This window comes from Apium graveolens, chromosome 3, assembly GCF_009905375.1.
Source record: "Apium graveolens cultivar Ventura chromosome 3, ASM990537v1, whole genome shotgun sequence".
NCBI classification, from domain to species: Eukaryota; Viridiplantae; Streptophyta; class Magnoliopsida; order Apiales; family Apiaceae; genus Apium; species Apium graveolens.
Window position 1 is genome coordinate 75,953,220 of NC_133649.1, and position 7,614 is coordinate 75,960,833.

The 7,614-nt window shown below is 38.4% G+C and overlaps 1 non-coding gene across 1 annotated transcript; it reads left to right on the top strand.

The window, feature by feature from the left end:
• Window positions 1-3,972: 3,972 nt before the first annotated feature.
• LOC141716274 (small nucleolar RNA R71) lies at window positions 3,973-4,079 on the top strand. Its single transcript, XR_012572989.1, has one exon. It is a non-coding gene; the product is annotated as a small nucleolar RNA R71 (small nucleolar RNA).
• Window positions 4,080-7,614: the final 3,535 nt, after the last annotated feature.

Sequence of the window (7,614 nt, forward strand, 5' to 3'; positions counted from 1 at the left end):
ACTTGTGAAGAAAATTAAGCACTACTTTCGCATCGTTCGTTGGCAACGCCTTAACTTTAACCCATTTCGACATATAGTCAATTGCCAACAAGATATACTGATTGTTATAAGAAGAGACAAATGGCCCCATGAACTCAATTCCCCAAACATCGAAGACTTCAACCTCGAAAAGCACATTAAGAGGCATCTCATCCCTCTCTGACATATTACCCATATGTTGACATCGATCACATTCCAAAACGAACTGATGAGCATCTTTAAACAAAATGTGCCAAAAGAAACCTGCTTGAAGAATACGAGCTGCTGTCTTTTCTCCACCATAATATCCTCCATAAGCCGTTGAGTGGAAATCTCGCAAGATTCCCCCTGTTTTATTGTAAGGAATACATCTCCTGATGATTTGGTCTGCTCCTTGTCAAAAAAGAAATGGCTCATCCCACATATACCACTTCACTTCATGCAGAAACTTCTTCCATTGTGCATATGTCAAGTCGGGAGGCATGATATTACTCACAAGGTAGTTCACTATATCTGCAAACCACGGTTCTTCATCTTGCACTCCAAACAGATGCTCATCGAGAAAAGACTCATTGATTAATGTCTTATCTAGTGAAGTTGCACTTGGATCCTCTAAACATGAGAGATAATCAGCGACTTGATTTTCAGTCCCTTTTTCTGTCCTTGATCTCTAATTCAAATTCTTGAAGCAAAAGAACCCATCTGATCAATCTAGGCTTCGAGTCCTTCATCGAGACGAGATATCGAATAATAGCGTGCTCAGTGAAAACTGTCACCTTTGTCCCAAGCAGATAAGATTGAAATTTCTCAAAACCATAGACAATAGCCAAAAGTTCTTTCTCCGTAGTAGTGTAGTTCAGTTGAGCACCATTAAGAGTCTTACTAGCATAGTAGAATACATGAAATATGTTATTCTTTCTCTGCCCAAGAACGGCTCCAACTGCATAGTCGCTCACATCGCACATCATCTCAAAAGGTTCACTCCAATCAGGTGCAGTTATGACAGGTTCCGTGATTAACCTCTTCTTTAAGAACTCAAAAGCAGCCACACACTCGTCATCAAACTTAAACGGGACATCCTTCTCCAAAAGATTGCACAAAGGTTTCGAAAATTTTTGAGAAGTCCTTGATGAACCGCCTGTAGAAGCCCGCATGACTAAGAAAACTGTGAACCCCCTTAACAGAATTTGTTGGGGGAAGATTTTTGATGACCCCCACTTTAGCTTTGTCCACCTCAAGACCGTTACTAGAGACCTTGTGCCCAAGAATAATGCCTTATCGCACCATAAAGTGACATTTCTCCCAATTGAGAACCAAATTGGTCTCAACACTCCTCTTGAGAACGTCACCTAGATTCTGCAAGCACTCATCAAATGAATCACCAAAAATAGAGAAATCATACATGAACACCTCCACATTCTGACCAATCATATCAGAGAAGATAGCCATCATGCATCTTTGAAATGTGGCCGGTGCTCCACATAGTCCAAAAGAAACTCTCTGAAAAGCGAAAGTACCAAATGGACAAGTAAAAGTAATCTTCTCTTGATCTTCTGGAGTAATGCAGATTTGATTATAGCCAGAATAACCATCCAGAAGACAGTAGTACTCATGCCCAGCCAATCTGTCAATCATCTGATCAATAAATGGCAGAGGGAAGTGATCTTTTCTTGTGGCCTTGTTCAGTTTCCTGTAATTCATGCAAATTCTCCACCCTGTGACTGTTCGTATAGGAATAAGCTCATTCTTCTCATTTGCAATGACTGTGATACCTCCTTTCTTTGGCACACACTGAACTGGGCTCACCCATGAACTGTCAGAAATAGGATAGATGATCCCTGCATCCAACCACTTAAGAATTTCCTTCTTCACCACCTCTTTCATGATCAGATTCAGCCTCCTCTATTGCTCAACAGTAGGCTTGCTTCCTTCCTCTAGCAGAATTTTGTACATGCAATACGAAGGGCTAATTCCCTTGATATCTGCTATAGTCCAACCAATTACCGATTGAATTCTCTAAGAATTCTCAAGAGCTTCTCCCCATCGCTACCTAAAAGGTCAGATGCAATAATAACAGGCAAAGTAGATGCATCACTTAAAAACGCATACCTCAAATGTCCAGGTAGAGGTTTAAGCTCGAGAGTAGGTGATTCCTCAATAGATGGCTTGAGGCGCTTAGGATCTTTGTTCAACTCCTCCATTCCCAAAGATTCAAAAGGCATATCAATCTTCCTCTTCCAGGGGGAAGCATTCAAAAATTGCAACTGTTCATCCCCTTCATCATCTTCACTATCGAAATTTCCTAACAAGGCCTTCTCTAAGGCATCAAACCTTAGCAATTGATCAAGTTCTGAAGTAACCACAGAATCAACCAACTCCACTTTTAAGCACTCCTCGTTTTCCGTAGGGAACTTTATGGAATTGAACACATTAAAAGTTATATCCTGATCCATCACTCGCATGGTGAGCTCACCCTTCTGCACATATATCAAGGTTCGGCCAGTGGCCAAGAAAGGTCTTCCCAAGATTATGGGAATCTTCTTATCCTCCTCGAAATTAAGAATTACAAAATCAACAGGGAATATGAGTTTATCCACCTTGACCAAGACATCCTCCATAATACTCGCGAATATGTAATAGAACGGTCGGCCAACTGCAAAGTCATATACGTAGGCTTTGGATCAGGCAAGTTCAACTTCTTGAAGATTGACAAAGGCATCAGATTGATGCTAGCTCCCAAGTCACATAGACACTTATCAAATGACATCTTTCCAATGGTGCATGGAATAGTGAAGTTTCCACGATCTTTAAGCTTCGGAGGCAACTTCTATTGCAGCACAACACTGCATTCCTCCATGAGAGCAACGGTCTCTAAGTCAACAAGCTTCACCTTCCTAGAGAGAATACCTTTCATGAACCTTGCATAACTAGGCATTTGTTCAAGAACTTCAGTGAAAGGTATGTTGATGTGAAGTTTCTTGAACACCTCCAGAAACTTCTCAAACTGCTTGTCCAGCTTTTTCTTCTGCAGCCTCTTAGGAAAAGGAGGTGGAGGATAGATCTGTTTCTCCCCTGTATTACCCTGAGGAGGAGTGTGCTCAAAAGTAGTCTTCCTTGGTTCCACTTCTGCTTCCTTCTACACTTCTTCTTCCGCCACAACTTCAGATTCTGTAGTCCTTGCTTTTTCAGGATTCGCAACCTTACCAGACCTCAATGTAATTGCCTTAACATGCTCCTTGGCACTTCAGTATCGCTTGGAAGCATTCCAGGTTGACAATTCAGTAATACATTAGCAATTTGCCCAATCTGATTCTCCAAGGTCTTGATAGACACATCTTGACTCTTGTATATGAGCCTCAACTCCTCCAATTCAGATTTTTCATTAGCTTGTGGTAGCTGCTGAAGTTTAAGTTGTTACCTAGGGGCATATTGTGGTTGCTGAAAACCAGAAGGGTTATACTTCTTTGTTGTGTAGGGATGATAAGATTGTTGCACCGTATTCTGATTGTTACTATAGCTGAAGTTAGGATGATTGCGGTTATTTGGATGATAAGTGGTTGGAGCTTGTTACTGTGATCTCTGAAAGTTGCTCACAAATTGAGCTGATTCGCTAGAAATAGCGCACTGCTCTGTTTCATGCGCTCCCGCACAAAGATCACAAAAACTAGAGATTTGATTAACTCCATAATTCGCCAAAGAGTCCACTTTCATCATCAATGCTTTAAATTAGGCAGCTATAGCAGTTGCTGCATCCAACTCCAGAATTCCTGCTACCTTGCCCCGAGTTAGCCTCTGAGAAGGATTCTAGTATTCATTAGAAGCCATCAGTTCGATCAATTTATAAGCTTTATTGTAGCTTTAGCCCACAGGGCTCCTCATGATGCTGCATCAAGCATAGGTCTAGACTGAGCACCCAAACCATTATAAAAATAGTTTATAATCATCCAATCAGGCATGCCATGGTGTGGGCACTTCCTTAGCATCTCCTTATATTGATCCCAAGCCTCACACAGAGATTTTCCAGTTTGCTGAGCAAACTGAGTAAGAGCATTCCTGATTGTAGCAGTCTTCGCCATCGGAAAGAATTTAGTGAGAAACTTTTGAGCAAGATCCTCCCATTTGGTGATAGATCCTGGTGGTAGAGAATGTAACTAGCAATTTGCTATATCCCTCAGAGAGAATGGGAAGATTCGCAGCTTGACAGCATCTTCAGTCACCCCATTAAACTTGAAAGTGTCGCAGATCTCGATGAAATCCCTGATGTGCATGTTGAGGTCTTCTGTAGGAGAACCCCCAAACTGAACTGAGTTCTGTATCATCTGAATCGTGCTCGACTTGATCTCAAAAGTGTTAGCCGAGATGGCTGGTCTGATATTGCTCGATTGAATATCATTGATCTTAGGCTGAGAATAGTCCATCAGAGCCTTATGATTTCCTTCTTGATCTCCCATTACTACTAGAGTTGGTTCCTCGACTTTCTCTTCTTCTGCTATTTTCTCTTTATCCTCAAAAACTTCCCTTCGAATCACTACAGCTTCTTCCTCGGCTTGATCCAGAGTTCTCTTACGATCACGCGAACGCGTATGCATACACACTCGCTAGAATACCTAAAACACAACAAAGAAAAAGAGTAGGTAAGTAACAATGTCCAAGTCAATGAGCTTTGAAAATCACTGATAACAAACACATAAACTAAAAGTTAACACTGCAATCCCCGGCAGCGGCGCCAAAAACTTGTTAGTCGCTAAACACGCGCTAAAATTCACGCAAGTATACGCGTTCGTAAGTAATGTAGAATTATTTCTAGTTCGTTCCCACATGGACTGATTTAGATTTACTTTGTGATTTATGCACTTATGCAACAATGATATAGCTATTATTCAATACTAAGACGCATAACAAATTGAGTTTTGGTTATACTACGATTAACTAATGAGAATTATACTAAAGAACATTAACTAAAGAGAATAAAGAGAGTTGAATAATATATAACACAAACATGGGATTCTAACTTCATTAAGTACTTCATTCAATAGCCTTTTCGTTCTTAACCTTAGCATGTAATGGTGATGACACTAATCAGATAACACGAAACTGATATATGCCAACTTTCGTTGTACGAGTACCATACTACCAGACATCTACAAAAGAGATAGAAGCTGAATAGACACAAATTATATTGAGACCCTATATATCTATAGAATTTGTCAACATAACGGTTTACTGCACAAGTTATCTATCATGATTACATAGGACAAGTAAGATGGTTAAAATTACCTACGAAACATGCATAACAATAAAACAAGAACCTATGCTAGCATGGCAAGTTCTAAATCCTTAAATTCACTTTCGCTAAATTAAAAATTAACACGCTATCTTATAAGTTCAAAACGCTCACAAGATGAATAAGCACAACCAATACTAGGTTATCATACAATCACCACACACTAAGGCATCAAAACAAATTAACTAAGGAAATCCATAAATAAATCTGCTAGAACCCCACGATAACGATTAGCCCATAATCGGACTCATCATCAACGTGGTTTCCGATGAAAACATGGTATAATAAACGTAGTCTTTATACTTAATAAAACCAAGTATGAAACACAAGTAAAGGTTCAAGAAATAAGAAAACTAGCATCCAATGTTACAACTTAAACAAAGAATCACAAAAATAAACTAGATCTTCTTCGCCTTGGATGAATTGTGCTCTCCAGCCTTCTTTACTCCTTTTTCTTAGCTTTTTTTACGTCTCTCCTTCTGCAAAACGTCTTTATTTATGTATATATATGCTATAGAATTGACCAGGGCTTCAAACTCTCAAAATCCCAATAGAAACAAAATTTTGCTACCCCAACCTGGCTTGGCCGCGCGCTTGACCAGCGCGGACGTGCTGAGTTTCTGTTCTTTGGGCGCGGGTGCGCCGTGTGATAACCCAAATTTTTGGTATAATTAAAACCTTAATGAATAGTGATTCTACGGATGCATGTAGGGACTTATAGCTCACCCTATATAAGTGTTGGAGTTTTGAAGTTCCGAGGACGTAAGGTTATCGTACTAAGAAAATAAGTGAATGCAAAAGCCGTCAGAATTCGAATATTTTACCTTTTACTAATTGTTTTGGAAATTATGAGATATAAACGAATACGGGAAATATATAATATACCAAGGGAATTATAAGGATTAGAATTTCATAATAATAATTTAATCCAAGTATTAATAATAAGGAAGGAATGCATTAGTAAGGAATGCACTACGAATCATTTTAGGAAATAATCGAACTTACTTAAGGAAATCATACGAAAGGCGTAAGTTGGCACATGAAAAGTCATTATCCATGCACACCATGCAAGTAGGAAGATTAGAAGCTAACTAAGACAATTAGAAAGCCAAATGGTTGGTTAGTAGCAAACTAAAATAGTGTTATGAATAGTGTAATAGCATAGTACATGGAATAGTATATGAATAGTTGGAAGTATGGCCACACTTTGACAACTTTTACAAGACAAAGACCTTAAAGTCTTCTACAACTGATCAATACACGTTCATATATTCATATACATCAGTTATATCATACAAAAGTAGAGAACAAGAGAGCAAAACACACATTCTTCTTCATTTCTTCAAAACTGCCCAGCATGAACACCAAGGAAAGAAAAATTCAAATCTCACGATTTACTCATCTACAAATCACCAAATTTGTACCAAACGTTCTTCAATATATGTATGAGTTACGTTCAAAATTTCATGGCCATCCGATTAGTATAACATATCCAAATCCTTGCTCAAAGATGAAGGTGAATAGTAACTCCGAAATTTTCTAAATTGTTTTCTTGATTTCTCTTGCAAGTTTAAGGATGATAAGAATAGATCAGGGGTCTCATAAGGATTACAAGCTCTTGTTATTATGTTTAAGGATTCAAAGAAGGTATAACCACTCTCCACCCTTTGTATTTGTTTGAGTTTTAAGCATAGTTAGAAGATATGTTCAAGAATGACATGATCCTTAGAGAATGGAGTTTGAATTGTTAAATCTTGATGATGGATTGTTGTGGTTGATTTTTGTTGGTTAAATCTTGAATTTTATGGACTGATGAGGTTATAAATATGTTGAGTTATTGATTTTGTTGTTGGTTTAAGTGGTTAAATAATTTAAAATCGGGAAACGCTTAGTATAGAGCCGTTATAATGTCCGTTTGTAATAAGGTCATATTTAGAGCTATGTTCCGAAATGAAAAACTCATATTTTCCCAAACCACTGACCATGGCTGTAAAGATATGGTTTTCTAGTTTTTAAGAATGTATGGTTCGCCTTGATACGATTTACGGTTTGTGAGAAACGAGCGTTTTCGTGACGGCGACTCAAGAAGCGATTTTGCAGAAATGTTTTCCCTTAAAATCTACATTTAAACCCTTTTGAAAATGATTCGAGTTATGCAATTTTTATGATAAGTAAAATGGACATAAAAAAGACTCTCCAAAAGATTTTGAGCAAAAATTTTAATTTTTCTGTTTTATATAAATGTTTGAACTAAAGTTGCGCGAAGGCGCTTTGCCTCGCATACCATTGCATAGCTACTGCCTTGTTCTGTT